Source organism: Nelumbo nucifera, chromosome 1 (genome assembly GCF_055504915.1).
Source record: "Nelumbo nucifera cultivar China Antique chromosome 1, China Antique-T2T, whole genome shotgun sequence".
In the NCBI taxonomy this organism is placed as follows: domain Eukaryota; kingdom Viridiplantae; phylum Streptophyta; class Magnoliopsida; order Proteales; family Nelumbonaceae; genus Nelumbo; species Nelumbo nucifera.
This window is the reverse complement of record NC_142649.1, coordinates 155,086,750-155,112,069: the sequence shown is the minus strand read 5'-3', so window position 1 is coordinate 155,112,069 and position 25,320 is coordinate 155,086,750. Positions and strand designations below refer to the sequence as shown.

The 25,320-nt window shown below is 34.3% G+C and overlaps 1 long non-coding RNA gene across 11 annotated transcripts; it reads left to right on the top strand.

Moving 5' to 3' along the window:
• Positions 1 to 14,746: 14,746 nt before the first annotated feature.
• On the top strand, positions 14,747 to 21,003 carry LOC148804024 (uncharacterized). 11 transcript variants are annotated; one of them, XR_016080446.1, is made up of 6 exons: positions 14,755 to 15,815; positions 16,042 to 16,215; positions 16,323 to 16,445; positions 16,593 to 17,497; positions 18,258 to 19,195; positions 20,582 to 21,003. It is a non-coding gene; the product is annotated as an uncharacterized LOC148804024 (long non-coding RNA). The 11 variants fall into 11 exon arrangements; XR_016080452.1 differs by lacking the exon at positions 20,582 to 21,003 and having other exon boundaries at positions 14,773 to 15,815; positions 16,593 to 17,261; positions 17,387 to 17,497; positions 18,258 to 19,350; XR_016080451.1 differs by lacking the exon at positions 20,582 to 21,003 and having other exon boundaries at positions 14,773 to 15,815; positions 16,593 to 17,261; positions 17,387 to 17,497; positions 18,191 to 19,350.
• The last annotated feature ends 4,317 nt before the right edge of the window (positions 21,004 to 25,320 follow it).

The window sequence follows — 25,320 nt, the reverse complement described above, 5'->3', positions numbered from 1 at the left end:
CGAATTTTGAAGGCAAAATGAGAGTATTCATAGGTGACGCCTAGGTTTGTTTTTAGATTGCTTTAAAGCCTTTTGTTAATCATTTTATTGTGTTTTCGGGACCTACAAACTGGTATCAGAGCTGTGGTTGGTTGTTTTGTGATTCTCTCTTGTCCCAAGTGAAATGGTAGAAAGTTCTTTTACCATGTTTAAGTTGATAGCTTCAAACTATACCGTTTGAAAGACAAGAATTGAGGATATCTTGTACTACAAAGAGATGTTTCAGCCCTTTAAACTAAAGGGTGTTAAGCCACACACCAATGATGATTGGGAATTATTGAATAGAAAAGCCGACGAACATATTAGGCAATGGGTTGATCAAAGTGTTTTTCACTGGGTAGCACAAGAAGTTGATGTCTATAATCTTTGGATGACGTTGAAGAGTCTATATGAGCACAAGACCTCTCAAAACAAAGCATTCATGATCAGAAAACTTGTAAATATGAAATACAAGGATGGTTATAGTGTTCCAAAGCATTTGAACAACTTCCAATAAGTCTTAAACAAGCTGTCCAACATGAAGATTGTGTTTGATGATGAGGTTCAATGACTATTTTTCTTGAGTTCCTTGCTCGACAGTTGGAAAACCTTGCTAGTTTATATTTGTAATATGTGATTATATTCTATGTATTTTACTTTTATTATATTTATATGTTGGGATATATAAGCCAAATGAAAGGTAGAATTGTAAAATGTGAATGAGAAGACTTCCACAACCAGCAAACGACCTAGGGCTAGGGGTGAGCACTATTCAATTAAAACCGAAAAACCAAATTCAAAATTTCGGTTTTGGTTTTTTTTGTTCAGTTTTTTCGGTTTTTGGTTAAATTGGTTTTTTATTTTAATTTTTAGAATTCAGTTAACCAAATTAACTGAACTTTCTATTATTATATATAATATGTAATATGTAATATATTATATATTTATATATTAATATATAATAAAATGAAATTTGATTTCATAATATATAATATATATTATATGTTATAATATATATAATAGAGTATATATTATTAAAATTTGGTTTTAGTTATTTCAATTTTTTTTTTTGTAATTCAGTTTCAGTTCGGTTTTTAAGTTTTTGATTTATTCAGTTCAATTTTTAATCGAATAAACCAAATGCTCAACCCTACCTAGGACAGGCAAGGTCGAATAGAGATTTGCCACCAACAAAATGCTCCCAAAAGTCCCAACAAGCCATTGCAACCATACATTAAGAACATATGCCTTGTCATTCATGGGGAGATGTTCCAAACGATTGTAATGGCTTGTTGGGACAATGTTGGAAGCAGCTCTGAAGTCGACAAAGCCTGTTCAAGCACTGAATCCAACCTAAGTAGTGTTTAATAACTCAAGTTGAACTTGGGTTGGCATACTTGAGTTTTGACCTTGTGTTGGCCCGAGCCTAATCTCCAGATTCAGGTCTTAAGGTTGGGCCAAAGCTTGCCCTGAACCTAAGCCTATTTGACCATACCATATAACAATGCTTGGGTATATACTCTCTCTACCTCTCTCAACCCAAATAAGACCTATCTAGCTTAATAAGTTAAAAATAGGATTATGAAATTGGGTTTATATGCATAAGATAACAGGTTAATTATGAAAATCAATAGTATGTTTAAAATTTGTTTGTTGACTTAAAGACACTATTTATTGTTTTAGAAAACAAGGGTAAAAGATTTAAACCTCCCCTAGGATTTCTGTTAGGACTTAAACATCCCTTTGCAGAATAGGATGTCGTTAGGTTTCACATAAACACTACAAGAAAAACGCTATAGGCTGGTGGTTTAGAGCCGGCAATTGAAAATTTCGTTGGCTTAGATGTACTTATGGTGGCAGTTTTAACATGGCTGCCAACTTCGAATTAAACAATACAAAAATAAAAAGTGGGATGGCGGTTTTAAATTGAACTGACTGTAAACCTATAGTGAACCGGTCTAAAATAGAACAACCAGCAGGTATCTTGGATTTTGACTTCGAATAGAAAATATCAATTCCGGTGTTTTGTTTCATCTCATTTTCCCTTATTCTCTTCCTCTCATCTTCTACTCTTTCCCTCTCATCTTGGACTTGGATACAAACATGAAGGAGATAAGAAATCTCCAGAAGAAGAAAGAACTTCGAGTGCTTGAGGTGAAAGAGCAATTCCAATCTCCATAGATTCGGTATGCTTCTTCTTCTTCTTCTTCTCTCCATTTGTTTCCTGTTGCCATCTCTTGGTGAAGATTTTGAATGTTATCTCCCAATCAGCTTATTTAGTTTGATCTAACCAAAACACATATTAGTGTTATTAGATAAATCATTTATATGTTCTTGATCGATTTGATTAACCTTACTATTTTCTTGTATGCCTGGTTGTATAGCTTGATTATTTTCTTTTCTCTTTAGTCCGAACTACTTTGGTAGATCTGATTTTGTTTTTTTTTATCTATTTATTTTGTAGAATTTGTAGTCATTTATTAATGCTCCCTATCTAGATTAGTTTTATTAGCTTTTTGATGAATAAAGTCTCGACAAACACCACAAAGAAATTCAAGCTGAATATGGGGTGTTTTAAGAAATTCCATAATGAGAATTTATGTTAGCATGCTGCATTTATGTTATGGAAACCTTTGTCAAAGAATTCATGTTCATAGTATCTGAAAAAACACTAAACTTTGGGCCTATTGAGCAAAATTTCAACGCATGATCACTATAGATAGCTGAAATATAAAAGTAGAGTTGCAGATTCTATTGCAAGTTTAGTGCATATAGCAGGATCTACTCTTTCTATGTTCTCTAGCCAAAACTACCTGGTCATGCTATTGAATCTCTTTGAAAAACTAACAACCAGCCTACTCTTTAGAAGCGGATATCCATCATTTAAATTAGAAAACAACACATCAATTAAATTCTAATCAACACCTTTAAAGAGAAGCAATTACAACTTCTATTCCATCATCAATCATTGGATAAGAGTCAAATTGATAGCTCAAGCCTCAAGTATCAATTCAATGACTATTCTGGTAGGGAATATCTTGCTAAAGAAGGGCCAAATATGAAAAGACAAAAACTAAGAACTAAGATCAAACTACATAATGTGCACATTTGCTTTTTTTTTAAGAGTGAAAATAGAAATTTTATTAAATAGAAAAAATCAATTACATGCAATAGGTGACAAGATGACACCTTCCTTACAAAACAGAGCATACTGAACTAAAGCACAACCCAAACTAAGATTGATACAATTTACACCAAATGAGTTTCATTGGTAGCATTATGTTCCATTTCCTGATCAACCTTTGCCCTTTTTGACCCACAATCCCCATTACCAAAGTTTTCTCAAAGGATCCAGGTGCAACAAGTCGGTGTGGGTTCATCTTGATTCCAAATCCTGGGGAGACTCATCAGGTATTTCAATAATCAGAATTAAATATCAAAAAATCAAAGAAAGGCTTCATAGTTAAGAATGGAAATTGCCAAAACTCAGGGGCTTGGCATATACAACCAAACCATAACACCATAAGCCTTTCAAGACAATTTACAAGCAAATATGCAAATTGATCAGATTTGGAAATGTATGTGTGGCTTAGATATTCAGATACACATCCTTAGCTCCTTACTGACAAGCTTTATAATTGATACACCCATAAAATTGATCAGAAATCTTACAAGTTCTGATGCTAAAACAATTATTGTCGGCATGCAATAAAAGGGAGAGGATACCCATATTTGGGTAACATAGTGTGACTCATGGAACACACATTTGTTTTTCTCTTGGGATACCATCCTTGCTGATTTTAAAGAACTAAACTTTTGTTCTTTTTGTAAGCACTAGAAGGAGTGGATTGATGTATATATTGTACATGAAGCTGAATGCTTATAATAGTATACTTTATTGTTCTTTTTTGGGATGAGTTCTTTTCACACTATAATAATAAAATCTGAAGCTCTGTTACTGTATAGAGGACAGCTATAGGGGAAGACGTAAGGGATATATAATGCCTTTCCATGCCACAAGAAGCTTGTTATCAGAAGTCTCACAAGAAACTTTATCATATTTATACCATGAATCAATTAATAAAATCAACAAACAGATAACCACTCAAAGGCAAGCAAAACTTTGTCAAATAGACTAAAGAACACTGTATAACATTAGCATAAAATCCCTACTACTAACCCAAATGTCTGAAATTTCTTATCTGAAGATCACTCAAACCTTCAACTTCAAAAGGGCAATCAACTTTTTCTAGAGACTTCAAGGCATCAACTTTCTCATAAGATTTTGGTAGAGGTTATAATTCTTGGTTTCAGTTTATTTTAATCTAAAAACAAAGAAAGCAACAAGTTTGCATCCAATCAATTTTCTTTTTGGTATAGGTGTTGATTCATGTTCTTGTTTCTTTTCAGAAGATTACACCTTCCACTTATCATCCTACTCATAACCAGACCGTTCCACCCTTAATCAAGGTTAGAAACATATTGTTTATCTCACCCTATCATTTTCTTTCTAGCTTCTACTTTTTGTTGAAATGTGGTTTTAAAAAGTTTAAATTTTAAATCAATTATGTTAAATGGGTTTTAAAAACTCACCATTGGAAGTGTTGTCCCCGTTTCTTGGTTTTATGGATTTGTAAGATTCTTTTAACCATTTGTGTCCTTAGAAATAAAAATTTCAACATTAATTCTAATATCTATCCTTCTTTTCTTGCAAATTGAAACATTTCTTGAGTGGATTTGCACTAGGAGCATGGGATGTCATTGGATCACTTGTTTTCTTTTGAATGAGCCCTTATTGCAAGAGAACAATTGGATTTTCTTTACATTAAATGATTTTGTTCAAGTTTTCTATCTTTTCTTTTGATTGGTAAAGTGCTTATTGCCTTTGACTTATGTCTATTTGGGATAAGGTAATACAAGGACATATTGGGTGTATTTTGGGATAAGGTAATAAATATATCATCTTTTTTGTAATTTATATTATAGTGTTTGTTTTTAAGTAATGCATTTTCCACTATAGCCTTTCTTTACTTCTATATTTGTGCTTATCTCTAATTTACCAATTATATTGTTTAAATAGGAAAATGAATTGCTCTAGGGTGTCCTTGAATTCACTCTCCAAGGGGAAAACATGTAGGAACTGAACAAATTATGTCAAACAATGAAAAGGTTGGATTCTGTTTTCGTTGTGTATTTATGGTTTGAATATGTTTATGTTGCTTTTATTTATCAGGCTTCGGGTGTTTACATATTCTAAACCAAGATTTTATTCGTTAAATAAATATTGATATTTGCTTTTATTTATCAAGAAGCTTAGCGCGCACACCCTAAAAACATGTTCCATAATGCATTAATGAAATGAGAATAGATTCCAAATCATTTTCCACATACATTTGGATTTCTGGTGGTTACATTTTATTATGTTGTATGTTCAACTTTTCAATCTTCTATAAAGGCTGAGACCAATTGAGGATGATTTTGCAGCTTGGTATGCCTTATCATCTTTTTCATTTAGTCCATCATGTTTCAGCTCATTTTTATTTTCTTTGTTTTCTTCCAAAAATTTGATTAGAATGTCCTAGCATTTGGATTCATTTGTGTTACTCTTCTCAAATATGAAACTGGAGACCATATTGATGTTTATGCTGAGAATTGTGATGAAACCATTGAAGAAGCAAGGAACTTATTGGCTCAACCCTTGGATTTGCTGTTTTCACTTCACACCAACAAAGCAGATGGGACTCTACTGCTAAGCTCAGTACCACCCCCTTTCCCTAGGCCTTGTACCCTATGCAATGCAATAGCACACTACGCATATCTATTGAATCCTCCTAGAAAGGTTGTTTAAGTCCTAATCGTCTTGTATCTTTTGCCTTCATTGTACTTGAAGTTTGAGATATTTGAGTTTTATCTTTTGCTACTTGCAGGCTAGTCTTGTTGCTATATATGGTTGTTCATGCATCTGAACCTAGTGAAGCAAAAAGACTAAAATTTTTTGCATCACGTGAGGGAAAGGTCCATAGTTTACCTTTTATCCCTTGGTTGTACTACAATCTATTTATTTGGGTTATTTTCTTGTTATGATTGCATGGCTATCATTTAGTATCTTTTCTTTATATTTTTAATTTGTTTTTTATTATATTTTCTCTTTCCAGGATGAATATTTTCCATGGTTTTTAAAACTGAACCGGTGACCGAACCGGTTAAGGGTCCGGTTACCAGTTCGAATGACCAACCCGTTTTGACAACAAAATAAAAAATTTTAAAATTTGAAAAATGGTCAAAACTGTTTGAATGGTTCGAACGATTAACTGGCCAGTTCAGCGGTTTGCTGACCAAAATCAATGATTTTAGGGAAAAACAGATGACCGGTTCCCGGTTTTTCCGGTCCAGTCCGGTTTTAAAAACCATGATATTTGCAATGGGTTATTGAGAGTCAGAGAAGTCTCATGGTGATGGCTAAATTTCCTTCAGCTAAACCTCCCCCTTTTTTTTTGCTGCAATAGCTCCTCGTTAGAGCCACGATATTATTGAGTTTTGTCCTCTCGAAGGTGATTTGGAGGGTCCTCAACATGGATGAATATGACTCGATTATATAGTTTTGTCTGAATTTCTATTTCATGATTAGGAAGCATTGGTCACTTTTTTTTTCCTTCATGGGGCTACACAACAGGGGTAGCCCATCCCCTTTCCCTTACCCCCAACCCCTGGTGGCAGTAGGATTTGATCCCAGAGAACCTACCAATTGGTAGAAGCATTGATCACTTGAAAAGCTATCAATGCAAATCAGATTGCCAGGGCTTGATTAGAAGTGCAAATCAGATTATCAGAATTGATTTTATTGAATTCTTGTTTCAGGTTTCAACTTCATACTTAATAAAATGCTTTTTCTATTAAAAGAAATTCAATATGCCACCAAGCATTTGATTTAATAATTTTCATGCTTTAGGTTGAAGCAGGTGCAAATGCTATTATTATTTAAAAAAATTAAAAAAGCTAAGCCGGCACTCATAGCAACCACCACCTTTAACAACTCAATATACCTAAGTCAACAGTTATAACCGCCTGATTTGATTACATAGTTTAGGTTAGGTGGCAGTTTATTTAAGTCGATGATTTTGATTGCTGGCTCAATAACTTGGCCAACAGTCAGGCTGTGGCATAACATATTATCCCAGCGGTTTGGCCCACTGCCATACATTATCTAGGCCGGTGGTTCTCTAAAACTCGCCGATTGTTGAATGGTTGGACCGGGTCCCTAAGATGGCGCTATTTTTCTTCTAGGCCAGTGCTTATGACCTAAGGAAACACAAACATAGATGGCAGCCACTGAACCATCCGCACATGTCTATACTGGCAGTTGAAAAGGCTAAGGCGGCGGTTTGGTGAGCACCGTCCTAGCTCATTTTTCTTGTAGTGAAACAAAAAAAAAAATGTTTTTACCCTGTATTATTTTCAAATTTTCAAATAAAACCACTAAACTATAACATATGGAAAAATGATATGGGATGGTTTATGGAGCTCTCCCTTTATTGAAGCCATGGTTCTCCTCAAGTCCTACTTGTTTTCCAATGAGACATTTTCATTGTGAAGGCATCTGACTTGAAATGAAACAATAATTTCAGTTCAACGCCTAGTCATTTGGATTGATCGTGGAAGATCTTAGCCGTCCAATGAAAGCCCATCAAATTTTTAAATCTAGAAAGAAGAAAATCCTTGAAAACCACTTATGGAGAACTCATTGGTTGTGAAGTGTGTTGGTACTGCTTGGGATTGTTCTCTCTTGTCATGTAGAGCATGACCACTCTTTTTTCTGAAGCTGTATTTGTCGAATCTCCTATAGTGGAAGCTATCGGAACTGTTGTTTTTCCTCTATATCTTGATTCTTGAGTAATTAGGAATATTCTTGGGTCTTCCCAAAAACTAAGAATAGAGCAGTGAAACAAGAAAAATTGCAATCACTATCTAATGTGAAAGAAAGGGAATGCAAACACCATTGTATAATTAGGTAAAATGTAAAGAACCAAACAAGAATTTCATCAAATGATAAGACCAACTCTGCCTATAATTCCTATAACTTTATATCAGAAGTTGCAATTCCTGTTGTGTGATTCTCCCTTTCTTGCAATGTTGCATGTAGGCACAAGGGATGAGAGATAAGGAAAGAAAATTCAATAAACTAAACTAAGGGAAAAGGAGAATGGGAGAGGAGATATTAGGTGCTAAGACACTACTAGATTACTACTGGGGTTTGGTTTCAGATAAGGGGCAAAGTTGGACTTTTCTAAAAATTTTACGAGCACATTTATCATGATCAAATAGATCTTGATGGATTGATAACATATGGGAAGTGTTTGTCTGATGACATCACCCATGAAGGGAGGTCTTAATCCTTTTAGAAAATAGATGGGAGGTTTAAGTCTTTTACTCAAAAAAAAAAAACAAAACATACACATTAGTAACCCCCCCCCCCACAGGCCCACACACATAGAGACACATATTCTGAAATTTTGGGATGTTTGGAATCGTGGCCGTTTTTCAAAAAAAAATGGTGTCACATCAGATCCACATGAACAAACGCCCATGTATCTCATTGTTGGGTTTAGCCGATTATTAAAAAATCGGACATGTCTTGAAAATTGGGAACCCACCGATGCATGAAACGCCATCGGTGAACCGTTTCCCCCAATGGTTGATTGATGTATATCCTATGTGGTGCTTACCTATCAGCATATACATAAAAAACGATGATGAAAATCACCTTACCAAACAGCATACTGTTGCTCACTGCCTACGTGGCAGAAGCGTTTTTTTTGTGAAAAATAGGTCTTGGAAGCATGGGTGTTTTTTCTTGAAAATCGGTCCCAAAAAACGCCCACGCTTCGAAACACCATGAAAATCTACTGTAGGTTTATAGATTTGTGCACATGTGTGCAACCAGGTTTGCAAAATGCATAAATACATAAAAATCCCACCATGATGACTTTAATAAGATCCATTATGGCCTCATTTCCATTGTTGAGTTCCTCACTATAGCCCATGCATAATTCAAAGTGATATAATTCATTTTTACTAGGATATCATAAATCATCAACATTTCATCTTAAATACTTAAACCCCACACCTCATCTTGGGTGCCTAGGTGGGTCTTGTTTATTCATTTTTAGTAATTGGCTAAGAAAAGTAAATGGATAAAAAACATATACCTCTATTTGGGTTTCGACCGAAATACTTAGGGCCCTTTTGGGAGGGTTTATGCATTGATTGAGCTGTTTCAAAGAAGCTACCTACCTAAAATAGTTTTATTGGAAAGTCAACTTTTCGATTCATGTAAATTTCTTAGACTTACTAGTTTTTTACTAAACACGGTTTTACGACTTTCCAGGTTTTCAAGCTCATTTAGCACTAGAAGCCATTACGTGAAAGCCCTCCCAAGCAAGCACTTACGACTAGTGCTTAAACTTGGGTAGGCTCAGGTTAATCATTTTCACTTTTTTTTTTTAAATTTCTGAAAGGGTCCTAACTAGATAAAATCATCGAGTCAGCTAATCCAACTTGCACCCATACTTATATACCAGCCTTATGTTTACTTGGATCAAATTCAAATTGAACCAAGCAATATCTGAATTGAATTTCAATTAGATACCTGATGGACATTGGAAATCAACATTCGAATTTGAGTTCGACTTAAGATTTGAATATTTGATTTGCTTCGAATTTGACTAATTAATGATTTTACATAATTAATAAATATATAAAAAAATTTATACGAAGTATATGAATATATAAAGTATTTACTTAATTAAAATATTATATAAAATATCTAAATATTTTATATATTATATATAAGAATTAAATAATCGGCCAAATTTAAATATTTATCGAATCAAATAAGGTCATATTTGAATTCAATCGATTATGATATTCGATGTCCGAATTAAATTCGATTATATTGAATCTTGAATTCGAAATCAGATTATCAAATACCATTGACACCCCTATTACTTACTAACTTCTACCCCTATAGCACTTAGGAAAAAAAAAACATATACCACCTTTAACCATGAAACTAGAGGTTTTTTTTTTCATTTTTCCTATTGGTATATAACTAGAGGAAGTCTCCTAATGGAAGAAGCAAAGTTGGGAATTGAGATGGAAATTCAAATTACCATGATACCATCTCAAATTTTTATTTTATTTCATATTTTAACATGTTTTCAACATTCCATTTCCATTTAATATTGTGGTTGAATAAATTTTTTCCATTCAAAGAGTATAAATAAGGGCATATATCTTGGAATCGATAAAAGTGCCCAGTACTAAATACAAATTGACCATTATCTTCATTAAAAATTACAAATTAAATAAATATTGTGTACTTTGGGGCTAGTGACACTTAAGAGTCTTGACTTCCAAGTGCAACAAGTACCTTGATTTTCAAAAATCAAACATTTTTTTTGGTAGTACGAGAATCAACATTCAAGCATAGTTGTAACTCGTAAGTATTCCATCAATTATCAGCAACACATGATGCCATATGCACCTTGAAACATTTCAAAATTCCAAACTATCCTTTAGAGGTGTTTACGGGTCAGGTCGGGTCAGTTTGAGTCATTTTCTTCAACCGACCCGACCTAGTCGGTTTATTTATTGATTAAACTGAAACCAATCAACCCTGAAGCAAAATTGACCCAAACATGAAGGGTCAGTTTATCGGTTTAGTCAGTTTTATATATATTTTAAACTAAAATATCTATTTATATTTAAGTTTATTTCTTTTTAGTTTTTATGAAAAATCAAAATATATATTTAAATCGATTAGCTTTTTATGCAAAACTGATTTTTTTGTCAATATATATTTAAATTTATATAAAACTGAATTAAATATTGTACCATTGTATTATATTTGTATTGGTTTTGCTTTTTAGTTTTTATCATAAATAACCAATTATTTTTAAAGTTCAAACAAAACACATAAAAATATATCAACATTTAACATATAGGGTAGGAATTAATTAATAATTACTTAAACATATAGGATCGGTTTGATTCGGTTTGAACCAAAACCAAACTGAGTTATCGGTTTATTTTCTCATACAAATCAAAACCGACTAGTGGTTTTGAAAAACCAACCAACTCGGATTGGATTGGGTCGGTTTGGTCAATTTGGTCGATTTGGCATTTAACGTGAACACCCCAACTATCCTTGTTTGCATATTGTATGAGACAATTTCAAGAAGGCATTTTTTTAGTTCTACTAGACTGATCTTGCATCAGAATTTGACCATTCACCATAATGTGGGTGAACGATAGTGTTGATTTTTTAACTGTACTTAGGTACTTGATTGTCACACTTAGAGTTGAGGCCCTTAGATTTCACTACCCCAAAAGGTACAAGGTACCTATAGATAATTTTTATATGCCATATCCATTGCTAAATTATGTATGCTTTATTTTCAGCATTCATGTTTTTAAAGCCTAATTGACTCAATTTAGGTTTTTCATATCCTTGGTTAGGGATGACAATTTTCCTCAATTCTTCAATTTTTTTTTGAGGATCTTTCAAGAATAGGGGGGGAGGGGGATGAGGTGATTTTACCCCTGTGGGGATGGGGCTAGGGAAATTTCCATCCTTGTTGGCATGGTTGGGGCGGGCCTCATCTTGTGGGGATCCAAACTTTGTAATTAGTGATTGTGTTGTGTTATTTAGGACTTATGTCAAGTATTTGTGTTTCCATTTTTTTTATTAGTTAATGAATTTGTGTTAATATCTTTAAAAATATGACTGAATATATTTGAATGTATTTAAATACATTTTGATAGGAATGTAAATTGTAACTATTTCTTTTAATTGGAATAAAGTAGAACTCAAAAATAAAAGTGAACCTGACATCATAGAAAAATGGAGAGTGGGGATCCCTACTTCCGCGCTTCGCCTTGTTGTTATTCCAAACTGAATAAACCAAACTTTTAAAAACTGAAATTGTAAAATGGAAAACCAAACCAAAACTGAGTTTTTGAAAATTTGAAATAACTAGGGATGACAATTTCTATCCAACTCGGTGGGTACCCGCCCTAATGGGGCTTTTTTTTTTTTTGCTTGAAGGATGGATTTTGGGATTTTACAACCCACACGGGTACAAGTAGGGTATGGTATTAGGCTAAAACTGACCCTCCATGACCCACATATTATTAGAAAAGCATATTGAATTTATGTATTAGGTGTCATTGAATTTAATAATAGTTTGAATTTTATGTGAAGAATAATTGATAGTTTGTGTATTTTTTTACTTTATTGCTTATATATAACTAGAAATAATAAAAAATTAGATGTGGTTCTAAACCCAACCCGTTCTACCATTGAATGTGGGGAGGGTAGGGTCAAGTAGGGTTTTGCATTTTCATGTGCAGGGAGTAGGGGTGGATACAAATCAAGCTTTTCATGAGTTATTTGAGCTTAGCTCATAAAAAGCTCAACTGAGATTAGTCTAAACCAAGCTTCAAGACAAACTCAAACCCAATATATGGCTCATTTTCTAATCGAGCCGAGCTTGAGCCTGATAAAGCTTAGCTCATGAGGCTCACCAGCCTAATCGATCTTATATGTATATATATATATAATAACAAATAGAAAAATATTATATTTAATAATTTAATATAAGAAATATTTTTTATATGTATAAATTTTTATTTTTATAGGAATTTTGTCTCATAGTCGAACTTGAGCCGAGCTGAGCTAGAACTTGCAAGCTTTTGAGCTGAGCTGAATTCGAGCTCAAGTCTCTATCTCAAACTGAACTCAAACTTGAGCTAAAGCCTTGTAGTTTCTAGGCAAGCCAAACTCAAGTTGGGAGGGTTTGAATCCTCCCTTAGTAGGGAGAGTTTGAATTCTCAAAATTTAACCTGGTATTGGTTTTGGGGCAAGTACGGGTTGGGGTGTTTAGGGAGGCGAGTAGCGTTTACAATTTACAAAACCCTCCTTGAACCTGCCTCATTGCCATTCATATAAATAATTGAAACTAAAATTTTTGGTTTATTTTTTAGTTATTTTGGTTAAATACAAATTTAATTGATATTTGTATTAATATTATATATATATATATATATATTAATTTAAATTACAATTATATGTATATTATATATTATGTATATATAATATAATATAGTACATTATATTATGTATAACAAAATTCAATTAATTTGGCCGTTTTGCTAACCAAATTCCCAAACTTGAAAATTGAAACCAAAATTATTACAAAATCAAATTAATTGAACCATAAAAAACCAAAACAACTGAAGCAAAAACCCAAAACTAAAATTTTCAATTTGTTTTTTTTTTCATTTTAACCAAACAATACTCACACCTAACCTTGGCATTTTTTTTCCAAAAATTAAAACCCAAAAACTTGTGACCAATCAACTATAATACCAGAAGGTCCAGAAAGACATCATGTCTGAAAAATTTGTGACCAATCAACTATAATACCAGAAGGTCCAGACATCATATTTGAAAAATTTGTGACCAATCAATTGTATTATAAACATATTAATCAATTAGATTATATTTATCAAATTCATGAGTGGATTTTGATCGGACAAAGTACTTTTAGTGCCATATCTTTCCAGCATCATAGATTTTTCCTATCCAAAAACCACAAAACCATTTTGCTCTTCTTTTTTGCAATAAAAATAAAAATAAAAACCATATCCTCTTTGACATATTCTAATCCCATTTATTTCCTTCACCTCATTACTTCGAAATCTGATTTGGTCCTCACATGGTCACACCGTTCACACAATCCTTGTAGAATTGCATTGGAAATATCTCTTCCATGAAAAATAAAGCATTTAAGAATGGAAATATTCCCAATGCAAGGATGTGTGAGTGGTGTGACCACAGTTTTGTGAGCACTGAAGTAGATCTCCATTAATTCATTGCAGCCGTGCATTCGGAACATTTTATTTAGGACTTTTTTACAGAAAAAAAAAGTTTATTGAAATTGCAAAGTCGGATACATTTTGAAACATATTACAAAAACAATGAGGGACAAAAAAATAATTAGTTTTTGACAAAATTACCCCTTAAAATCAACAAATCAAATGAAATTCCTCTCCCGAACACCGAACTAGAGCTCTCTCTCTCTCTCCTCTTCATGTTCTGTTCATCATCCACCTCTTCTCATGCTTACATGAATGTTGATAGCTAATTTTTTGGGACTTTTGGCAAGATTTATTTGGATAATGGAATTTGAAGTTGAGAAGGGTTTAAGGAAAATTCATCAATTTCCTATAAATTTTACTTGAGAAAATAAGATTTTCTGAGCAAGGTTTCAGGATCAGTTTTGTTTGAGATCAATTGGGTAGCAGAGGCGGCAAAAGAATACTAAATTTTGACTTTTAAGGATGGAAATGGACTTAAGTTTTGATTTCATTAGAAGAAGGAAAGAAAATTCAAAGTTCCTAGGTTCCATATACCCTGTAAGACTTATTCCTAAAAGACCATGACTATTAACACCCAATTTTTACTCGGTCCATCGCTTGAACCTCTAATTTATCCCATACGTCTGTGAACACTCTTGATCCCTTTGAAACACCCCAAAACTCAAAAATTCCAACTTTCAGCCCAAAAGTCCTTAAATCCACCATTAAATACATCCGATACCAATCCAATGGCCCCAATCAACACACATTTACACTTCAATTCTCATTTCAGTCAGAAAATGAAATCTTATTATTCATTTACATGTAGATTAAACTTCTCAAGCTACATACCCATTAATTCATGATTTTCTTGCAAGAAATGTGTGCCATGGTTTCACTCTACTTTTTTCTATGGACCTTATCTGGATTATATTTTGGCATGAATGATAAATCAATGGTACCACCACCTTTCTTAGGTCGAAGCATTTCGTGTTCGTTTGGAGCTGTCATCAAATTTGGAACTGGGCAAGCCATGCTGGATGGGGCTCTTCAATCCGCAGAGTGCGTGCTTCATGCGCCAAGGGAAAAAGGGTGCAAGCCCACACGCCTTGGCAGGTGTATACGATCGTGCCAGTGTACTTCCGGGATGAATAAATCTTTCTGGGACTTGAATATCACTGATCATGATAGGCAGAAGAAGGAACCTCTTATGCATTTTCTTCTTTGAAGAAATTGAGTAAGAAGAAGCCAATGATTTCCTCTAGACTCCACCATCTCTAAACCTTCGTGCTCCAATCCACGCACCCAAAGGTTCATGCTATCAACAATATCTATGGACTTTGATATCGAGAAATTGTCGTCTATTACATCTGATGACAAAACCTCATCGTCGTCGGCGTCGGTATCATCATCACAGTCCGTTGAATTATTATCTTCATCATCGTTGTTGTCGTCGACAAGTTTATCATCATCATCATTATCGCAGGCACTTTCGCCGGAGGACGCCATCGGTGGGAGCTTGGGAGGTAGTGGGCTCTCAGCAAATAGGCCGCTTTTCTCAATGTCTTTGGGCATTCCAGGAGATCTCTCCCATGAAAATGGCATCCTTTTACTTATATCGCAAGCAACTCCTCGGTGATTTGCATGTGCATCGATGGAACCAGTTGCGGCAAGACGCCTTATTGAAGTTCAAGCTGCGGCCATATCATCTCTCATTCGAACCCTCTTTGATCCATAGCATAGAGCTCAGAACTGTGAGTCGACAGAAACAAGTCAATGGCACCACCACCCAGGTCCATTGGAAAGAGACCATCCACTGAATTTGTTCTGACCATTCATTTGGGTAGTTGTTCTGACCATTCATTTGGGTAGTCACGGCAAGTGTCGATGATTGATTATTCTTTCTCCCTCCTCTCTTTTTTCTTCGATACTCTGTCTTCCCGCTACCTGCTTCCCTTTCTCTCTCACTCTCTCTTCTTTCTCTTTCTCCTCTCGCATTTCACACCGATCTCACTCTCTCGTCTCTTTCTCTCTTTCTCCTCTCTCTCGCCTCTTTCTTTCTCCCATGGCGTTTCACACCCATCTCACTCTCGGTGTTTTCAGTGGTCCCGGTGTGACGATGTGTTTTCTAGGGAGCGTCTGGCATGCAAAGAGCTCATGATGGCATCTTCACCTGGTTTTTTTATAGGAAGTGTTTCGTGTTTTCCTGGGCAGCATCTGGAGATTCTCTGACGAGATGGGTGCAACCCAGTTGTTCGATCATCTTGCCCATGGAAGGCATTCTTCGTTCCTTTTCCTTTTCTATGGTTTTTCTTTGTTCTTACTTTAATAATAAAACAGAGAGAAACATAGACTAATTGTTCTTGCTCTGTTAATGTTTGCAGGATAGAATGATGAGCGAGCTTCACTCTCAAAGGAAAGATGATTGAAGACATAACAGGTTGCTTGAGACGGGATCCATTGCATACCCATATCATCACAACCATTAAATCTACGCATGCATTATGGTAATTTTTTACTTTGACATGATTTCTCTTTCCATTTTTCTTTTGTTGAGGGAAGAAGAAAAAAACTTTAATAATCAGAACTATTTTTTAGCAGACTGAAAATAATAAAAAATAATTTTAACGCTGATCTTTTACAAAAAAATTCAGATAGAGAGATGTTGACGATGATGCCCGACTGTCGACATTTCTTTCACCTCTGCTGCATTGATGCTTGTTTGAGGCTTAATGCTTCTTGCCCTGTCGAAGCTTGTGCCGTTATCGCAATATCTAGGGAACCGAGGGAGGTCTAGGGAGGTCACCCTTCTTGTTCCCTGACATGTTTTTGTTCTTCATCATATCTTCAACTATCTATTTCTTGCATTAGAGCTAAACGTAGCCCTCTTTCTCATCATAAACCACTGATCAACGCAAATGGATGAGGGGTAGGTAAGTTTGATTCCTCATGTTCTTTATTTTATCTTTTTTATAGCTTTTTTTCTTATTTTCTCTTCAATATCTGCTATCACTAGCAGCAGACTCTAAAGAGGGGAAAGAAAAAAATTATTTCTTTAAAAATAACACGAAAAGAAAGGAAATCATTTTTTGTAACCTGTTTAGCCTTTCAATTTTACTATGTTTTCTCACTTATTCTATTTGTTAGTCAAACCAGGTCAGATGGAAAAGCATATCCAAGGACTTGCTACGGCCTTGCTCCTCATTTGAACATCTCTTTTGCCTGCATAATCCAAGTGTGATGGCAATATGGAATGCATCTGTTTCTTTTTTGGCGTAATTTTGGATAATCTAGTGATTAATGATGACTGCATCTTACAAATTGTATTGGATCTTTTCTTATTTATGTAATTTGCTTCATTGTTTTTCTTATTTATCTAATGGTTGAAGTTGTGCTACAAATGCTACTTTTCTTTCTTATTTATTTTTACTTTTTTAACACTGTGCAGGTTTTTGGATGAAGAGCAAATTTGTCAAGCCTTAATTGCATCTTGCATATTTAAGATAGTTGCTATGTGAGATTGAAGATTTAGCATTTCTAGTGAATTATCAATGTTAAGGTGAGCCTTTCCACTTTCCTTTAGTGTTTTCAATGGAAAAGGCTATGGTCATTCCAATTTCAAGTTGGTTCTAAAGGTACAGCCAACCTATTCTGAGCCCAATATATACTTTGATTAATCTCAAACAAGCTTGACTTCAAAAAAAGTTAGTTTAAGTTTGAACATGATATTTAGGCTGGTGGTTAATTCAGTTTCAATATTCAATAGTCTGGATTATTTAAGTGAAACCACCATAGAATTAAAATTGAACCCAATTTCTTGTCCATTGTTGTCCAGTCATGTCAATTTTATCCATCATTTATCCATGAAACGATCTTTTGAACAATTCTTGGATCATTTTTGTTTTGGTCCTATCAGCGTCAATACCTTAGTAAAAATTAAACTTTTGACCTTGGAAATGAATACAACAGATCTGTCCAATGTTCAAACTCTGTTTTTTTTCTTCTGTTGTGTTTGGAATAGGAATTTGTTGTTGAATGTTGTGTAGTACTTAAACCAACTGGCCAATCTCCTAGATGTTGAGTCTCCATGATTTGGGACAACATCCTACAGGTATTACATATACCAAGCCTCTTGGTATAAAGGGGGAAGTGGGGAGCCACATCATCTTGCATTCTATACCTGTATTCTCCTTCGTTGCTACTTGTATTATTTAGACCAGTTGACATGTTGATGAGAAGTTGTTATTTTCAGTTGCTTTGTGTAACATGGGGCTTTTGTGATCAAGTGTACTGATGATGTGCAATCTGGTCACTCCTAGCTGGCAGAGGCTGTGCTCCTAACTGGCATCGGACAAGATACCTGCGAAGAAGAAGGTGAAGGATTCTTGGGGAGCTCTCCAGGCGGGAACACTCCGATGCTTAAGTCAGAACTTGGAAAGCTGAGAAAGAGAGTTGCAGAGAAGTAAGCTAAGAGTGGAGATGCGCAATTTGCAATTACCTTTGCTCTTTGGGGACAAGAGCTCTTATATAGCGGTGGCCTATCAAATCAGGCATAACCGCCTCTGATTCTCTGCCGCAGCTATTACTTGCCAGGGCTGCGCAAGTTACTGCTGCAGAGTACGCCCCTGCCAAGCGGGAGACACCCCTCAGGACTGGCAGGCACGACGCCGCCTGGCGAGAGACGTGGGTGCAGGGCTCCAGGTTTGGCAAGTACGGTTGTCAGAGGAGATCTTCCTGTGATACGCCGAGCTGTCTTCTTGCGAACTGCCTTGCACCGAGTTACCCGGGGCCGAGCTGCAGGTGCCGTATCAAGGTGCTTCTACCCGAGGTGGCCTACTTAGGTTTGAGCAGGAATAAACTTTAGGAGGCTCCTGAGCTCATCCCGAAGTGCCTTGAGCTCGGGAGAGTCCTGACTTGAGAATCTTAGCTCGGGACGTTTCCTTGGCAGAATCTTAGCTCGGGGTGTTCCCTTCTTGAGGTGGAGCTCGGGGGCTCCTTTACTTGGGAAGAGATCGAGACTCCTCACCTGGAGGGACCTCGGGACGCTCCCCCCCCCCCTTAGGAGAGAGCTCGGGGTAATCGGAGCGTCATCTGGTACTGAGCTGCCACGCTGGATCTTGGCGGACTGGTCGTGCTGAGCTGTCACTTGTGCTGAGTCACGCCCACGTGTCCCCCTATGATGAGGTTGGGTCAAATCACCCTCCATCATGTACCAAGATTATTCAACTTTAGTGGCTAAGGCTAACTTCTATGAGAGGTATTAGAGGGAAGAAAAGATCCATAGATCTTCCTTGAATTCTTTTCTTGGAATCAATCATTAATGATATGAAACTTAAAACTCTGTACTCCTAAGCACTGCTTGATGTGTGGAATTCTTTACTTAGTGTTTATATATTTGGATGTTTGGTTTCTGATGGCACATTGTTTAAGGCTTCTAAGCATTCTTTTATATATTTGGATGTTTCATATTCTTTACTTAAAACATTGTTAAGCATTGGTTCTGAACTATTGAGTAAATATACTCTTATGATCTTAGACCATAATTTGACCATGCAAGTAAGCATTTATTTTGAGCTTAGACCATAATTTGGCATTCTATGAATTTGGGTTGTATTTTTAGAGTTGTTAGATGCTTTATTTTCTGAGTTGTTGAGTTATATTTTCAGTTTCTGGGTTGATTATGATTAAACCTCTAAATTCCAGCTTTATTTTCCAAGTCCTTGGGTGCTTTATTTTCTAAATTGTGGTGTTTTATTTATAGCTTTTGGATTGATTAAAAAGGTGGTTGAGTGTTATTTTCATCTTCAAAAATGTCCAAAGCGCTCCAAAGTTGCTACCAACTTAGTCTGTTAAGTCTGTCAACACCATGGGCAAAGACAGGATTCTTACAAAATCTGGGGTTGGGAGGAACTCTACTAGGATGCAGACAACATTATATAACCCCCAATGTGTGAGCATAGTCTTCTAGGACACTTGAACTTTCCATTAAATACACTTCTATTTCCTCCAAATCCCCAAATAAATAAATTTCTTTTGCTCCCATTAGAGGAAGGCCAAAGAGATAATATCTAATGGGGAAGAGATGGGCTAAAAACACATCTAGGGAATAAGTGCCCTCATACTAAGCCACCTAGCAATGGATTAACCTTTTCATTTATTTGGTAATTGATTTTCCACCTTTTCTCCATTTTTGGAAGCCTTACACTATTATGCTATGAAATCTCTCCTGAACTGTATCATTGGTAAGGTTTATCATTTATTTTCTTTTTTGTCCATGCGACTCTTTTTAGACCACTGTAGTCAAACTTTGGCTGCATAAAGTATTTTCTCACTTGCCACTGTATGGTGGAGTGATTTAGTGAAAGAAATACAATGGTGTTGAGATTAAAATCAAAGTTACAGGAGATGTGTGGTCTCATGGTTGTGTACAATAGTTTGATGAACATAAGAAATTGTTTGTTTCTTATCATGATTCCTTTCTTGATAACATTTTGTAGTATCATTTATAGAATTATTCTTAGTGAATTGTGAAACCCATTTTATCTTATTATGCTCCTTACATTGCCATTTTCTTTTATCTGGATGGAATTGAATTATTTTGTGTGAACATGTCCCTTCTAAAAGATCTTGACTCTCATTGCAGCTTTGTGGTGTTAAGGCTCTTAGTAAGAGAGGGCTGATTCTTTGGAAGTTGGTTCCTGTAGTCATATGTTGGACCTTGTGGACTGAACAGGAGAGGCGTTCAATGATAGGATTTCCTCCCTATAAACAATCATAGGAAAAACAGAGAGATCTCTCTTTGAACAGGGAAACATACAGGAGTCTCATGCCTTAAATTTCTCCTTCGTAGCACGAGTCATATGCTGGCTCGAGTTACTTTTAAGGTGGCTCTCTTATTAGCTAATTTTGGTTTAATTCTTATTTCCTGTTTTTATGTTGGCTATATGAAACATAACCGAAAGGAATGCTGTTTTCTTCTGTCTTCACAAGTGAAGGTATCATTTCTTGGTTGCGTTACTAGCCAAATGCCAATTACGCATTGATGATTTCCCTTTGTTTTCCCTACAATTTGTACACAAGTCAAAAGTGGATTTATCTTAAATTGCCGAACTGAATAGCACAAAGTTGACATCGATGATACTCTCATCTCAACGAGGCCCTTCACGTCTTGCACAAATTCCTGCACTCCCAGTTGTAGGATGCCACGTTAGTATTAGAGCATGTGTGTATTTCACATGTGCAAGAAGATTTTTCTTCATTTTTTTACTCTTTCAATTATTCAGTATTATTCGCCCGTGTTTAGCACGGCGCCCCTCGCTAGTAGGGGGAGGTTATCTGAATTTGGAAATGGCGCTCATTGCCAAATGAAACTAGAAGGTGATTGTCATGTGAGTTTCTTGGTCACCGGAGTTTATTCTGTCATTGATAGGGTACTAGCTTAAGCTTATAAATACAGTAAAAGAAGATGGGAAGGAGCTAAGGTGAATTCTGTGTTAAGGTGATTTTTCCATTTACAAGTGCTTATTGTAAGTGGTTGTTAAAATAAGTATTTTTTTTATAAGTGCTTATTGTAAGTACTTATTTTAATAACCATTTAAGGCTGCTTGGTGATCCATTTGCCAAATCACTTATTGTGTTTTATAAGAACTTGTTAGGGTGGGGATGTTTGGTGAGTCATTTTCCCCACAAATGTTTATGTTGACATAAATGACAATTTTAGCCCTTATTTCACTTATACATATAAACAATGCTTTTCACATATTATACTATATATTTCAATGAAAAAATCGCCACATCATGACACTTGAGAGCCCACATGGACCCATAAGTGGAGTGTCATGTGGACTCAATTAACAACAATAACAACAACAACAACAATAATAATAATAATAATAATAATAATAATAATTTAACAAATATTGAATAATATTTTCAAGAAGTACTTTTAAGGCACATTTTTCATAAAATACTTCTAGAAAGTAATTTCATGAATCAATTTTCACAAAATACTTCCAAAAAGCACTTTAAAGGCGAAGTTTTCACAAAATACTTTTAAGACGTAGTTTTCACAAAATGCTTTTAAGACACAATTTTCACAAAATACTTTCAGATAAGCACTTTTTAAGGTGCAAATTTCACAAAATACTTCCAAAAAGTACTTTTAAGGCACAATTTTCACAAAATACTTTCAGAAACCACTTTCAAGTAGAAATTTTTACAAAATACTTTTAGAAAGTACTTTCAATAAATAGATTTTACAAAATACTTTTAGAAATCATTTTTTAGGAATAGTTTTCACAAAATACTTCTAGGAAACACTTTCAATGAGTAGTTTTCAAAAAAATAATAAAATATGATAAAATGAGTAATACATGTTAGCTTGATTTATTCAAAAAAATATAAAAAACATCACCAAAATATCAATGAGAATTGAAAATAAAATAAAATATGATAAAATGAACAATACATGAAAATTTGGTTTATTCAAAACCAATATAAAAAACATCACCAAAATAGCAATGAAAATTAAAAATAAAATAAAATAGGATAAAATGAGCAATACATGAAAATTTGGTTCATTCAAAAGAAGATAAAAAAACATCACCAAAACATCAATGAGAATTGAAAATAAAATAAAATAGGATAAAGTGAGCAACACATGAAAATTCAGTTTATTCAAAAAAAAGCATCACCAAAATAGCAATGAGAATTAAAAAATAAATAAAATATTAATACAAACATCACAACCACATACATCACCAAAATTCAGTTTATTCCTAATAAAATCATCACCATTTATATTTAACAAACAAAAAAAACGCAATGTGAATTTAACAAATACTAATACAATATAATCAATAAATACAAATCAATTAACACAAAACTCCATAAAATATTAATACAATATAATCAAACACAAAATTCCATCAACCATTATTCGGATTATGCAAATTAATCAACATAAAATAATTAACACAACCAAAGAATCACAACAATATCATTTTTTTCTCTAAAATTAAAAAAAAATCAGGTTTGAGCAAAACATTGCAAGATAATCAACATAAAATAATTTACACAACCACATTAAGTTCAATAAATCACAACATTGTTGGTTTTATCTCTAGAAATAAAAGAAAAAGGAAATTCGGTTTTGATCAAAACATTGCAAAATAATCAACATATAATAATTAACACAACCACATACATTTCAAAAAATCACAACATTGTCGTTTTTATCTCTGAAAATAAAAAAAATGGTTTTAAGCAAATTATTGCACTAAAAATAATTATAAAGCAAAGACAAGGGAGGAGGATGACTTACTTGAGTGTCACCGGCGATTGCACAGTGAGAATGCGTGAAATAAAAAAAAAAAACAGATCTTGTAATGAACAATACAAAGAGGGTTTCAAGTGTTTAAAACCTCAAAAAAACAAAAAATGTTCACAAAAACATGTGCAACATCGGTCCAAATGTGAAATGAACATGGTTTCTGATGAGTTTCTAGCTCGTTTGATGGTCGTCATTCGCTCCTAAAACATGTGCCATTGCTAGTATGCTCAACTCTGTTTGAATGAGGAAGAAGAGGGTTTAAGGAGCTATGGGGGTATTCTGGTCATTTAAAAAAAATAAACAGGGACCAAATCGTCCCAAAATTTTTGTGTGTCCACTTATTTAACAAGTGCTTAAAAAAAGCAACTCTCAAGTTGTTTTTTTAATAAGCACTTCTTTACCAAATTAGTACTTTTTTACCAAACACCTACAAGTGCTTATTTTCCACTTAATGTGTGGTCCCAACACTTTTATTAAGTACTTATAAAAAAATACTTATCACAAGTGAAATCAAATAGGGCCTTAGAGGGATGATTGCTCTAGGAAGATAAACTAATAAAAAAATGATAATAAGAATAATAAAATAATGAAAACAAAACACAAAAAATAATAATATAATAACAAATAAATTGGGTAGAAGAGTGAAAGAGAGGGGTTCAAGTTTGGTTGTAATTAGGTGACAAGGAGAATAAGGCGATAAAAAGGAATAATAATAAAAAATAATTAAATAATTAAAGATCTGATAAAAAAATGATAAAACAGGAGCAGAATAAATGAATTACTCATCCCATACAATTAATAAACACACAAATAAGGTTCCACAAAGAAAATAAATAAAAAGTAAAAAAAGTACATAATAAGAATATAACAAATAGTAAATAAAAGTAAATAAAGAAAAGCATAAAAACCAAAAAAAAAAGAGAAAAACAAAAAGTAGAAAATGTAAAATTTAAATAAATAGAAAATAAAAAACAAAATATAATAATATGCAAAAAAATTAAAGATGAAATCAAATGGGGGTCCATAAGAAAATAACACAAATAATTGATTAAATAAATTAAGAAAAAAAACACAAAAAATAAAAAATAAAAGTAAAAATATGTAAATATATATAAAATAAATAAAAACAATTAGGTAAAAATGTTTTGGATTCTTGTATGCTTTGTTATAATCTTAGCTAATTGAATAATTGTTTAAGTGTATTTGTGCTTGTTTGGATATCATATGGGCCCCACCTATTGGACCTGGGAGAGGGGTGCTTAACCCCTCCCCTCTCTCATCTAAGTCTTACTTGGATTGGTTCGCCAGTGTCTCGAGCTATTGGAGTCACTATTGAATTAAAACGATTTTGATATCATTCTTGAAGACTCCATCACTTCCTTTTCATATATGATGTGTGACGACTCGAAATCCAACTCAAGTGAGTTATTTCCCCACGCTAACGATGGCCGATTTCAATCAAGAGAGAAGGGAACCAGCTAAAACGTTGAAATGAGTTAGAGACACTTGGTGACCCACTTGAGCTCCCCAAGGAACTTCAAATTCAAATGAAGCAGCTACATGTCATGATTTTGTGCAGGCTGGGAATAAAGACGCTTTATTAATTTCTTTTTTTAAGCTCTTTTATTTACAAGTATATAAACGTTACAGCTTTATAGGAGCTTGGATCACCTGCCAATAAGATACACTCCAACACCCTATCAACATATCGCACATTTCACATCTAGTTGGTAGAGTGTTGGAAGTTATTTTATTGGTAGGACATCCCAATTAGGGTTGTTCACGGGTTGGGTTGGGTTGGTTTACTGATGCTTTTCCAACTGATCCGACCTAATCGGGTTATCTGAAATTGAAACCAAAATCGACCCTGTATTAAGCAAAATCGACCTGATCGGTTTGGGTCGATTTCGGCTCTATCAAAGCCGATCGGATCCAACAAAAGCTAAGAAGATGCTCTTTGCAACTGTAGATAAGTAGTGGTGAAATACTGAAATTTAAGGCAAATATTTATTTATGTACTCTTTTTTTATTCACCGATGGAGTGATGGGTC